The sequence below is a fragment of the Pinus tabuliformis genome, chromosome 9 (genome assembly GCF_031772625.1).
Source record: "Pinus tabuliformis cultivar Carrire ecotype Pingquan chromosome 9, CPIR1, whole genome shotgun sequence".
Classification (NCBI taxonomy): domain Eukaryota; kingdom Viridiplantae; phylum Streptophyta; class Pinopsida; order Pinales; family Pinaceae; genus Pinus; species Pinus tabuliformis.
In genome coordinates, this window is record NC_142307.1 from 885,555,076 (window position 1) to 885,569,857 (window position 14,782).

The following is a 14,782-nucleotide window of genomic DNA, read 5'->3' on the forward strand; positions in this document are numbered from 1 at the left end:
ATCTAAAGGTTTTGGGTTGAAAGAACCCATAAATCAGTACATTAATAGGCATGCAAGCATGGAGAATAAAAAATTCCCTAATAGGTAAGAGAATCCTAGCAACATCATTAATATAACCAATATTATAGATATTGAAAGTAATTGTAAATATTAAAGTTTTGGTTAGGAATAACCATAAATATAATAAGCCAAAATGTAGAAATTAATGTGTAGATCCAATATTGCTCATGAAATTTACTAAATCACAAGACTTGAAGCTACTCTACTGATATGCGGAAGTTAATTCACCATCTAAAACAATAATCACAGACATGAAAAAGGAAACATCACACATGCACACATATTTATCTAGGGGAAATAAAATTCTCAAAACCCCTTACTATATGATGAGCCTTGGTATTGCAACAAGAATGCTGCAACTCCCAAGTCTACCAACTTAAATTTTCAACCCGGGGTTTGTACCAACTTTAGAGGTGTCGACACTATATGTGAAACATGAAATGTGTCCTTATTTCGTTGATCTAATGTAATGAAGCGAATATCATGGAATCAAATCCTAAAATAATTGAAAAAATGGAAACATTAGTCTACTTGTAGAATATAAATTAATACTTTAATTGTAGAATGTTGAATGTTTCTTTGAAAAATGAAATTTGATCTTTTCAACAATAATGCTTATAACTGAAACCTTAAGGAAGCATGAATTAAAGAATCAAGCCTAATATACTTTGAATTGTTGAATCAACCTTTTTATCATTTTTTTCAAGGAAAATTAGTTTTAGTAACATAATCCATGTACATGTTATAAAAAGGCACTCATTGTTATTCAAATGTGGAAATCTGTCTTCTAATTCTAATTGCATATTTGTACTTGCATTGAAGGTAAGGTGGGTCCAGAGTAGTCTTGGGTCTTCCTCAATCATGGATTCAGAGCCTAGGGGTCATTATTCAAGCCTAAGTGACAAAAAGAAAGCTTTTGGGTTATATCTGGTAAAGTTTACATGTGCTATGGAAGTGCTACAAGAGGTAGTACATGAGGTGCTACAGGAGGCCCTGTTTTACTACAATAGGATATAACTTGTCAAATGCCCAAGTTAATCAAATGGAAATGGGATGGTAAATTTTTTTTCATTAATTAGGATGTCTTATGACTCCATTCCAACTAGAATCACTCCAAAATACTCCTGTTAACATGTGCTAAAATATAGCAGACAATTACTAGTCTAAAAACATGAAATTCAAGAACTAATGAGCTAGTTAACCTACCATATTTCTAACCTAATCAAGTGAAAATGATATGGGGTAATTTTTTTTTATCAAACTGAACATTTTTATGACCCAATACAAGTGTAATAAACTCAAATTAAACTCATTAAAACGTTCTAAAAAATAGCATAAATTACTACTATTTCGCTACAAGGGAGTTCCAGAAATTCTAGATTTGTGAACTAGTAAACCAATCGAAGTAGCTAAATGATGACTACGACCTTAAAAATATTTTATAAGGATGAATCATGCTTTTGAATATGTAAATAAATTTCAAAATAACTCACTTCAATCATTTAACCAATATGAACTACAACAAAAGAAGCAAGAATAATCAATGCATAAATAAGAGATGCAAGTGAAAAATATATTCAAAGGAAATAAATAAATTATACAAGAGGGATCTAAGGCTCATGGGATGGCCAAGCCCAAGGAAAATCAGATTTATATGAAGGAAACCAAGCTTTAAAAGCTAAAAATGGCACCAAACTTCATTATTTGAATCAATCCAAGTATATCCCTACTAGAAAGGAAAGTGGAGCTGCTAAATAATAAGTTTTCTCCACCAGAAGACTAATAAATACATGTGCCTAGATGAAAATTTGAATTTGAATTATAAAACTTGATGAGGAAGCATTATCTTTGAGAGGAGGAAGCTTTCCCCTCCAAAATATCTCAAATAGTGGATTTGATTCCCAACACTAGGAATTTGCATTAAATGATAGAGAACACATTCCTAGATTTTCTCAATCATTAGAGCTCCATAATTCGTCAATGATTTCATGATATTTTATTAATTTATCATCCAATATTGATCCTCCTATAGTAGGGAGCAAGTCCCTTGATTATCTCATCCTCTAAATCTTCATAATCTGCCTAATATTCTCACAATATTCTACAAAAATAAATAATATTAGGAACAAATATGAAATTATCTCTAAACCTTCCTAATGAACATATTAAATCTAAAAATATATCATTGAATACGAAAAGAGAGGTTTAATGTGCTAAAGGATGGTCAAATGGGCCTTAGATTATGTCTAATATTGAGGCCCATCATAACCCCTTGTTGAAAGTTTCCTCTAGGCAACTTAATTACCTGATTGTGCCACATTCATGGCTCTGGTGGCCTCCTTAACATCTCAAGCTACCTCAAAAGGAATTTTGGCACATATTCTCTTGCTACATCCTCTTACTCTTCTTCTCTAACTCCTTTTTCTATATATCCATCATTTTCTCCAAGTTCTAATTAGGTTTGTTCTTTTGTCTTAAGAAAAGTTTCCTTGTTAATGTTTACAATGTTTGCCCATGATACAATTTTTCAAACATTCTCCACAACATATCTAATAATTATCATCCTTTATGAGTCCATGGAATCTCTCCAATTGAAACTACTCCCCATGATTGTCACTGCGATTTTCCAAAGTTTGGAAAACCAATACTCCCAATCTACTACAAGGGTAAAAGAGCGGTTTTATCCATACTAGTTAAAGGAAGGAAAAATTCAGTCTCAACTCAAAAACAATTCCATTTCCTTTTTAATCTTACTTAACTCAAAAGAAAGATTTACCTTATTTTTTTTATTCTCAAACTGCTATCATAATTTTGTTACAATATGCATTGTTGAAGGAATGAGAGGTTTTACAAGTTTCTTTCCCACAAAAGGTAGAGAAAAAAGTGTACTTAGCCATCTCTTAGATGTCCCTCTTGAAATATAGGGTTTTAGGACTTTTGTAGCTCTCTAGACTTCTTTGTTGCACTCTGTCTTCTCCTGTAGCAAATATGTTTCTCCTGTAGCAACCATGTTTCTCTTGTAGTAACCCTATTTCTCCTGTAGCATCTATTCTAGATCTCATGGCACCTGCAAAACAACTTTTTATCTCTTTTGTAGCACCCTAGGCAGCCCCTGGTAGCATCTAGTTCATCCTTTTGTACCTTGATGGGTTTCTCCAACTGTTTCTTGGGAATGAGTAATTGTGCAATTCGATTTGAGTCTTGTACTTTTATTACCTTTTGTGGTAATGGCTCAAATCACTTTGGTGATTTGGCCTTTGCACGAATTTAATCTTTTAAACGTTGTCCCCACTCCTCATAATTATCACCCTTCTTAATTTTACTTTTGCACATTGCACGAGTGAGGGAGTTAGCTGCACTTAACTGGTTGAGGGTGGAAGAGATTGCGGACCCATCTTAGTTTAGAAAACCTCATCCATTGGCAAAAAAATTCTAACCATAATATTCTTAAGAGAAGAGGTGAAGAATATTCCATACCTGTACCTACCTATGATGTTGATTTGCTGGAGATGCTTGCTTGCTGGAAGTGGACTTCATAATATGATGATATTGAAGGTGTTGGTTTCCTGTGTTTGTTTCTGCACATGTCTTCTTAGCTTGATGATCCTTTGACTGATAAAATTGTTGTGTGCAGGTTTCTTCCCAGTGTCCCATATGATGCTGGTGGAGTGGATGGAGTGCTTCCTAAGGAGTCCCTCCTAAAATTCATAAATGGCTTCATGATGCTCAAGGTGGATGGATCTTCTGCTCTGTGGGTGAAAAAAATTAATGCTGAGTTCTATTATAACTGTACAAGCTGATACAGGAGGAGTCCTCTTCATGTAACAATCATTTAATTCCTCTTCGAGACCTCATTATTGCATGTGGGATTGATAGAAAGTAATAGGAGGTATAGGGACAGAGTTACAATAATCAAGAGGTGGTGTAGGTAGTGGAAAAGTTGTTGACAAAGCTTTTTCTGATTTTTTTTCATGTAAGGTAGAGTGGAATTTGAGAATGAATCTTAGATATATGGAGTGGATGAGTGACGAAGGTGATATAGTTGGACCTCTCCCAACATTTCTTAGAGATGACATGCCATTTTGGCACCTTTTTCCAATCAGATCTGCCTCTTGTAGAATTTCATGCTGCTCTTGTAGCATTTCAGGACAATATCATGTAGAAAATTTGTTTTATCCATATCTCTCAAACACTATATTGTATTGAACTGAAATTTGGTGATGATGTTTCCATCATCCTTATGCATCTCCCCAAAAAAATCTTATCCAAGAGATGCACAAATATTGAGAAAAATCAAAATAGATGTTGGTGATGGAGGTCAATTTCTCAAAATGTGTGCACTAGAATTTTTTGAAATTATTTGAGCATGTCACCATCATGCATACGCATCTCTATGTAAAAAAATTGGCCAATGGATGCATGGTTTTTATGATATGGTAATTTTTTTTTTTTTTTTTTCCTTCTGTATTTTGGCCTCCTATAGCAAAACAAAACCTTCCTGTAGCATTTCAGGGTAGCAAATAAAATGAGTGGGAAAGGCTTGGGAATGATGGGAAATGTCACCGAAATGGATGAGGGTGATGGATTGACATTTCCTTGGTCCTTCTTGAGCAATTTTCATAGAAGTTAAGAAGCTCGAGGTTGATTGTTTTTGACTTTTTTCTTGCCTCATTGCTCATTTATTTATTTTTCTCTTTTTGTGGCGCTGACCACTTTCTTTTCCTTATGCAGGTGGAGGAGTACCCACATGAAAGTACTTATATGCAACAGGAAAAAAAATTATATTTTATTTAATATTTTTTCCATTTTTTTTTCTCTATTTTTTTTCCATTTTTTCTTTAGGCCTACTAGTTGCCTCAATGAGGTTTTCAACTAGTAGGTCTCCCTAGGCGTGTCATAAGAAATTTTCACCTAGGATTTTATTTTTTATTTTTTCCAACCCATTGACTGCCTCATGGAGTTTTTCAAGCAATGTGCCAATCTCAGGTGCCTCAAAGGAGGTTTTCACCTGAGATTTTATTTTTTCAATTTTCTTTTATTTTTTCTCTTTTATTTTTTTTTTAATTTTATTTCTTGTTTCTATCCTACTCTACTTGAACAAAAACAAATCTCTTTCAAGAGTAGGAATACTTTCAATGGAGCCATGTGCATATCAAGATGAAAGATAAACTCATGTGTAGGCTTGGAACATATGCTCTGACATGTACCTGAATATTAGAGACCAAATGCTTTGAATTTGATGATAACAAGCACCACTAAAGAAGAAATTAATGCTCCATCTTGTTGATTTTTGGAACCAGACCTCAATATAGATTTGGTTCCCTTGGTTTGCTTGCTCATTTGGATCACTCTTCATGTCTTCTTTTTCTGTTCCATTCAAATCTTCTACTTTTTTTTCTTCGATTAGTCCCTTGCACACATAAAGGGTTTGATGGTAATAATAATAAAAAATCTCCAATCTCAGGATCTAATGGTTGCTCTCCATAAAATGTGATGCATGATCCTTTTGGATCTTCTTCTTATATATGTTGCTCTTCAATGACATCAAGAAAATATTTTTCTCACAATACTCTTCATGAGTTAATATGAATACCATTTGGATCAAGAGGAGTTGTTTGGAAGTGTTGTACCTATGCATTGTAAGTGGGCTGAGTTACTATATTGTTTGGGTTCGGAAATGGTGGTATATGTAGTTGAGTGGGAGTGGATATTTGAGATAGATGTGGTTGGGGTTGTGGTTATGGTGGAGGTGGATGGTAGGGATAGAATGGAGTTGGGTATGGAGGATATTGGAGAAAAGACAGAATATTGTGGATCTCTCCCATAAGGTTCTTTCCAACTTTTTTTCCAAGATTTGTTTTGGGGTTGAGATGGCCAAACTTGCCAAGGAAACAATGTGTTACAATTATTTTGAGATGGATGTGCATAAAATTTAAATTGTGAATTAGGTTCTTGCATCGTATCATGTTGACTAGGGTGCCATGGTCTTCTTGGAACTACATAACATAGTTGCCTTGGTGATGGACTTGCTCCATTTCCCTCTTGGTAAACTTCCTTCAACCTTGGTAATGATGGGAAATATTTATTAACATGTGATTATATATGGATAACACAAATATCAACATCTTATTTTTTTATCATTTCTCATTCTTAACATTTCTACTTGTTTTTTTAGATTGTTAAGAATTTTTGTTTAAAGTTACCAAGAAAATTTCTAAGTTCAACTTTATTTACCGATCTTGATGTTGATTTACTTACTTTTGCCCTTCCTCTTGATATGCACTTGCATGTTTCAAAAATTTCTTCAATGATAATTGGTATAAATCACCTATACTCATGAGATCAAGAAGATCAATCCACTCATCCCTAATTGTTCTAAGTAAGAGGGTTTTTAGTGTGTCAAATCCTAAATTATGCAATTTTTCCCTCTTAACATTATACATGAATCTCTATATCATATCCTCAAGGATCTCATATTATTTTTGAGTCATTCTAAAGATTTATTCTTTAAAATCATGATCTTTATATTTTTTTAGAAATATCTTTCGCAAATCATTCCATGATCTTATTGAATTAGTCCCTAAACTCATGAACCATTTAAGAGCTCTGTCCTTCAATGTTGCTAAAAACAATATCAATTTTTAAGTGTTTAATAATTAACCATAACATCTACAAAGGATTTCAAATTCAAAGAGAAAGGTTTTTGGATCCTCTAACCTCATACCATGGAATTTGGGAAGGAAGTATGGAGGAATGTTGTTCATATGAACACTACTATCAATATCTTAAATGAGAAGTCCAGGAGGATCTTCCTCATTGTCATCATGTCCATCCATTTCTCCTACCTTCTTTGCCACCTCTTCTTCTTCTACCCCAAAAAGTGGATGGTGATGTATTTCTTACTACACCATGTGATCAAATGGGGGGGTTTGGTGTTGGAGAAAACTTTCTTTTTTTGAATAAGAATGCTAATGCAATGCAATTTTTCTATCTTTGAAGTCAAATATGCCTAATAAATTTTTTGTTCTTGTAGAAACTAAAAGAAATGAATCAACTATGCAAGAAAATAGTGCATACTTTGACACCTCCTTGGAAATGATGCCAAAAAGTGATGTGCCTCGGTATTACAACAAGAATGCTGCAACTCCAAAGGTTACCAACTTAAATTATCAACCCGGGGTTCATACCAACTTAAGAGATGTCAACACTGTATGTGCAACATGCAAAATGTCCTTCTTTCATTGATATAATGTAATGAACTGAATTCCATGGAATCAAATCCTAAACTAATTGAAAAAATGGAAACATTAGTCTACTTGTAGAATGTAAATTAATACTTTAATTGCAAAATGTGGAATGTTGCTTTGAGAAATGAAATTTGATCTTTTCAACAATAATTCTTGTAACTGAAACCTTAAGGAAGCATGAATTAAAGAATCAATTATAATATAATTTAAATTGATGAATCGACCTTTTTATCAATGTGTTCAAGGAAACTTATCTTTAGTAACATAATCCATGTACATGTCATAAGAAAACACTCATTGTTGTTCAAATGCAGAAATTTGTCTTCTAATTCTAATTACATATTTGTACTTGCAGTGAAGGAAAGGTGGGCCTAGAGTGGTATTTGGTCTTCCTAAATCATGTATTCATAGCCTAGGGGTAATTATTCAAGCCTAAGAGACAAAAAAGTAAGCTTTTGGAGTAGATCTGACCAAGTTTACATGTTGTTATAGACATATTTGGGCACTGCAACCCCAAAATCACATGTCCATAAACTAAGGGCTCTTTAGTCCTTAAAAGTGTTGTTTCATACCCTAAAGAATCATGGTCAACTGATTACATCATTTCCCAGAAGTTCCACCTGAAAAACTACTCAGAACTGGCCAAAGCTGGACCATACTGACTGCTCCATGGTCAGGGTGCGATGCATCTCACTTTCTACACATAGGGGGTGCGATGCATACTGAAATGGCCTTCTGTAGGGTGCAAATGAGCAAGAATAGACAAATGGCAGAGACAATTTGCTAAGTGGATGATCATGGAATCTTCCAGAAAATTCTCATATGACACTTGCCTCTCTGAATTTGCCCAGGGATGAGTAAGAGATCAATGAAATCTCCATGTGGAACCAAGAACTATCAATGGAATGACACTAATAAAAAACCCAAAGCTAACTCACACCCTTGGAAGACATCTATAAATGGATCCCTCATCTGAGAGATCTAGGAGGTTGGAATTTTGTAATTTGTAAGGAAGTGCTGTTGGTTTGTTGGTGAGAAGAGACATTTCATTGTTGGGTGATTTTCTTGTTCATGAGGTGAAGAGGGTTTATACACTGGGAGGATGATGCTGGATCAGACAGCTGGGTTGTAATCCTCTCTTACATTACTATTAATAAAGTTCTTCGGGTTTTCCTCCATATAATCATGTGTTTATGAATCTTATTGTTTATGAATGCAATTGTATGGTCAATGTGTTTCTGATTCCACGTTGTTTATGATGTTTTAGATGGAGATGATTTAATAGTTTTCTTTTACTTTGACTCTATAGGTACTCTTTGAAGCGGGACAAGTAGTAGAGGAGTGGACAATTCTATAACACTTAAAGGAATTCTTGAAAAGCTTTCATTGTTTGTTTCTAAGATAGCTACCCATCTTAGTGGGACTCGCAGTTCGAATTGACACTAGTTTTCCTTGAAACAAAATGGCGACTCCGTTGGGGAACGAATAGTTTTTGTTGTTGTTGTTTATTGTTTACTTTATAAACTATAGACAGAGCTTGAAGTTAGCCAGCTATCCTTTGAAATGCCTTTCCTATGCAATTGCGAAGTAGATGAATGCTGCTTCAGTCAATCTCTTGGTTGGTTTATGAACTGAAAATCTGACTTACAAAGCATTCTAAGTGCCCTTGTGGTAGCTCGGAACCTCATCAGATCTTACCCCTATGCTTTGTTTTTACTGTCCATCATTACTTAGCCTAAATCACTGAACTTAGCTACAAATTTTGAGCAAAAACCAAGCTCAGTTTCGCTCCCCGGTCCATCGCACTCTCTGTAACTGTGCAACCTGGATGCATTGCACCTCTCGTGTGTTGCAGGTGAGATGCATCCCTTTTTCCTTGTGTTGCAAGTGCAATGATTGAGTGATACTTCTTTCTTCTCTGAAAGTTGGTTTTTTTTCTCCTTGTTTTCAACTCTATTCAGTGATTTTACTGTACATGATCAGTATCTTCTTGCTGGAACCTTCTTCCTTCACATATTTTAGCCTCCATCAATTAGGAATTGTAAATGTTTTTGTGTATTTTTCAATCATTTACAGTCTTACTTTGTTGAAAGTAGCCTAATCAAACTGTCGTTTTTGATATAAGTGTCGTAATTGTAATTTTGAATCAAAAGAAGAGTGTCATAAAGTCTTCCTCTTCTAGATAGTTGATTGTACTTTTGTGATTGTACTTGATTTGAGTTATTAGTATTTGAAGTGTCATTTTGCAGTTTTCAATTCGAAATCAAAAAGTGTCGTCTTAGTCTTCCTTTTGTTTTGAAAAGAAATTGTTAAAAAAGTTGCTTTTGCATTTTGACTACATGATTTATGAAAGTGCATTTAGTGTGCGCTCTATGCTCTCTGCTGAAAGAAAAACAATCATAATCTTCTTTCCTTTGTAGCTAGGATTTTCATTGCTAAAAGAACATAAATGTATGTTTATCATTTTAGATTGCATATTTAGGAATTTCACACCTACATCACGCGGTGAACCTTGAAAGACGAACTTCTAAGCAAGATCAAATCTAAAATAAATCTCAATAAACATAAAAACACTTTGGAATCTAATGCAACACATCCAGAAGTCTAGGCTAGACACGTGTTCCGGTGTCATAAAACCTGGTAACTATCATTTTCATCGAAGGTTGGGTGATTACTCCTCTTTGATACGACAAGTGCCAGTACGGGCTTGTGCTCCCCGTACTGTTGAGTATATATTGGGAGACCACAATAAGCTGATATCCTTTATCCTTAGGAAGCCATGTCTACCACCCTATCGATCACAATGCACTGAACACAACATTCGGGAAGATTGACTGTCGTACATAAGTTCGTGGTAATTTCTCTATCATTTATCACCAAGGTGTATTTTGCAGTTTTGTGATCGATTTGGTAATCCCTCTATCTAGATATCTAGAGTAGTCACTTTCATTCCTTTTCGACTCCTTAAAAGAAAAGGTCCATCTGAGCACTTGTCACTTTAGGCTCATTAAAAATTGAAGGTGACTAGAGTCACCTTTAGCTTTTTCTCTACTCTTAAAAATTGAAAAAGAAAGTTGCGTCAAAGTGTCTAAAATTTATTTTAAATTAGAATAACATCCCTGTTCCTTCGTTGATCTAAGGTTGAGATAATGGAGTCTACCAATCAAGGAATCCCTCTTGCAGGGAATCCTAGTCCTTTCTCCTCTTGGGGAGATATTGGTTCTCCATATATGGCTACATTGTCCCTTCCAGAAATCACAATCGGCCTGCTAGTATGGCTTTTCTTGACTTCTGTCGTTCAAAACACCGTAATTCCTCAACAATCTAATCAACAACCAGATGATACTGAAGTTACCCCTTCACATTATACTTCATTTGTTTCTCCCTCCCCTTATTCCTCTTTGCTTGGTGAAACTAGTGACACTAAGAACCAAGTAGCTGAGAAGAAAACGAAAGGGAAGGAGAAGAAGGAGAAGCCAACGAAAGAAGGGAACAACAATGCATCATCTGGCAAAAATCCACACACTAAACTCTCCAAACCAAAAACTCCATGCGGAATTTGCAAGGATATCCATTACCATTGAGATTGCCCTTGCATCCTGTGGATCTTAATAGAATGATCTCCTTGGTTGCACCATTTGGTATCATCAACCTCTGACAGTCAGGTTGACAACACACCATCAACTAGTGAAAACGATGTCAACAGACAGAAAGGAAAAGTAAGAGTCCCATGTAGGTTATGTGAAGGTGATCATACTCTTTACCGTTGTCATTTTCTCAATGAAGCCAAAAGAATTTTGAATAACCGTCCTGCTTCACCGCAACAATTTCCACCTGGTCACAGGAAACTCTTGCCAAGTCCTTTGCTAGTTGAAAACTCGATTGACATAACTCAATTGTCAATCGAATCACCTATCATTGAAAGTGAACCTTCTGAGTCCATACTGGACCAAAATCAATTGGTCAAGATGGTAGTCGACCCAGTCTTACCTTCAGAAGGTCCACCTTCGGATGATACAGTTCCCAAAGAGAATGAGAATGACACCGTTCAAATTCTTTTTGACGATACAAAGTCTAATGAACTTGGGGGAAATCCACCCATTCCTTTACAACAGGAAGAGACCCCCCTAGTTCATGAAACTTATGCAGACATTTATCCGTACTTCCTCTGAGCAGTCTAGTCGTTTTCTTTGATTAGAATCAACTAGTAAAGCCCCACCTTCCATCTAATGTACCATTCCGAATCATGGTACAAGTTTACAAAATGATCATGTTTGGCACTATCATAGATGAAGGGGCTTCAGTGAGTATCCTTTCCTTAACTGCCTGGAAAGCACTTGGTTCACCATCACTTTTTTCTGAAAAAAAAAATTTGTCAAGCTTCAACAAAGGAACTAGTCGAACGTTAGGGATCCTTCCAAAGTTATCGATAAATTTGAGAAAGAAAACCGTTCATTTGAACGTGATGATAGTCCAAGGTCCACTAGATTACAATCTACTCCTTGGACATGACTATATATATAGCATGGAAGCTATTGTTTCCACATTCTTTGGAGTGATGTGTTTTCCACATGAAAGCAGATTAGTGCAACTTGTCGACCAACTTTCATTTCCTGGCTCAAACACAACTATGAATCAAACATCATCCCTAAATGGTCTCTTCACATCAAAAATGTCTCTTCAACCTTCATTCCATCCACATAATTACAACAAGTAGTTTGGTGAGTGTAATGAAGATTAGGGGGCATGCACCCTAGTCTGCTTTGATTTTCTTGAAAGGTCTTAATGATTGGACTGAAGAAACATTCCTGTCTAGGTTATGTGATCAGTCTTAAACACTTATTTCCTTTGTATGATTGTGATTGGAAGCTCACACCATTCAACTTCGTACGTTATGTGATTGGAAGCTCATAGCAATCACCTTCACCCATTTCGATGGACAAAGCAAAGGAAGAGTTTTTGTCTGCCGACAGAAACGATCCTGACTAACCGCAAGGACTTCCATTTGGTAACCTGGAAACTCTCCTTTTACTGAAACACCTAGGGGCATGCAAACCTTTGCATGCAAGTGAAAAATGACCTTTTATTTTCTTAGTTTGTAGGTTGTTAACCTTTTAACCTCATAGCTCGGTTGTTTCTAGCTTGCATAAAAGGGCAATGAGCACATGTTATAGTAGTGTTCAAGCTCATTAAAAAATAAATCTACCAAGAGACATTATCAAAATATTGGTAGGAGCAATGTTCTCGCAAGGTTCAAGCTCGTTAAAAAATCAACCTGCACTGAGCATAGTTTCTCCTCATTCAAGCTTGTTAAAAAATGAAACCACCTTTGGTAAAAACCCTTTATGATCTCTTTGCTATCAACCCTTTTGAACCTTGGTTGTGTTCCTACTATCACCTCCATTCATTTGGCCGACCATACGCTTCCACTTGATTGTTTACCCTTTTGAGGAACAGATGCGATGAGTGATTTTGTTTTCCACCCTATTTACACTACCATGTTTTGAGAAGTTCCAAACTTACCTGGAACTAATTGCTACCTAGAAATACCACTCGTTCCTAAAAAACGAGTCCCTTTTAAACTCTTTTTAGACTCGTTAAATATAAAAATATTTTCGAGCCATTGGCCTTTCCGGCTCGTTAAAGTAAAGGGAATACCATCCCTCTCATATATTTTAATATTTTTGGACCTGAGGGATTATTAAACAAAAAGATCAAGTGCTCGTCTTTGTTGGCTCGTTAAAGCTATCGAGAAGACACCCCTTTCATATTATTTTATACTTTTTCAGACTTAAGGGATTATGCCACGAATGAGTCTCACTGACGCTAGGCTCGCTAAACACAGAGCGATAGATTTGCTCGAAGGGAAAATTATAGACCAAGCATATGTTATCCTCCTCAAGCTTGTTAAAAATAAAGAGGTACTAGTCAGCAATGACTTGGGAAAAAAGGGAAGAAAACTTGAAGAACTTTATTGGTAGCAAGTCGCTCTTGAGCATGACACTTTCACTCCATCACCATGATTGAGTTGGGCTGGGTTTTTCCATTCACCATCACCATTGGTCCTCCGTACCATCCATGGGGTTAATGCTACCAATTCCATATCAGTGTCACCAATATGTTCAAGAGATGTCATTCAGAGAATTCACCAACCAGCAAATGCCTCATACAATGCATTATGTCCACCCTTCATTTTTCATGACCGCCATTCCTAAACCTTATATAATCAGATAGTTTTCACCTCCACAAAAATCATTTGCTCCATTTCATGTCGTAGAAGTGGGATACATCAAGGCCCTCCTACGAAAGGTCACTTCTTGTCGACATCAGCTCATTATCCAAGAAGTTGACTTAGAAATAACCCTTTCAATACTTTGAAGCTTGCATGCCTCAATGGCAAGTTTCTCACTTCCGGCGACAGGTTTACATCAATGACCTTCGACTGAAAGATTTTGCGTGGTGTTTGACATCGAATCATATATTCACACCATGTGAATTGTACTGTAGTACCTTTAGGGTCAATCATTATCGGTGACTCCTCTCGCATCTATTAACAACTCACATCATTGGCTGGTAATCAGGCGATGTCTTTCCATGTTCGAGTTGAGAACATCTTTTCACATGGATCGACTTGTACATCGGGCGAAGATTGAATGAGTTTTGAAGACCCCGGATCTAGTTTCATCCATCCATGCTATGATATCTTCAAGAAAATAAAGACATCAATTTTACACAAAAGCTACACAGATAGTCATCTAAGCCAAGGAAGATGACTCTTCATGCGAAGAATCACCAGTCTGGAATAGCAGACGATTATCTGTCCTATGTACATGAAAATGAATTTATAAAGTTGAGCATGGGAATGCCCACCTCAGCTAGATCATGAAAATAATAAGATGATGATGTATTGTATTATATCTTATACAGGTCACCTTCCAGTATGAATACCTCGGATCCTCATGATAAAGCATTTCACCCGACATGAGAATATTTACAACCTCATGCTTTAGGGGGCATTTGTTATAGACATATTTGGGCTTGCAACCCAAAACTCATATGTCCATAAACTAAGGGCTCTTTTGTCCCTAAAAGTGTTGTTTCATAACCTAAAGGATCATGGTCAACTGATTACATCATTTCCCAGAAGTTCCACCTGAAAAACTACTCAGAACTGGCCAAAACTGGACCATACTGACTGCTCCATGGTCAGGGTGCGATGCATCTCACTTCCTACACATGGGGGGTGCAATGCATACTAAAATGGCCTTTTGTAGGGTGCAATGAGCGAGAATAGACAAATGGCAGAGACAGTTTGCTAAGTGGATGATCATGGAATCTTCTAGAAACTTCTCATATGACACTTGCCTCTTTGAATTCGCCCAGGGATGAGTAAGAGATCAATGAAATCTCCAAGTGGAACCAAGAACTATTATTGGAATGACACTAATCAAAAACCCAAAGATGACTCACACCCT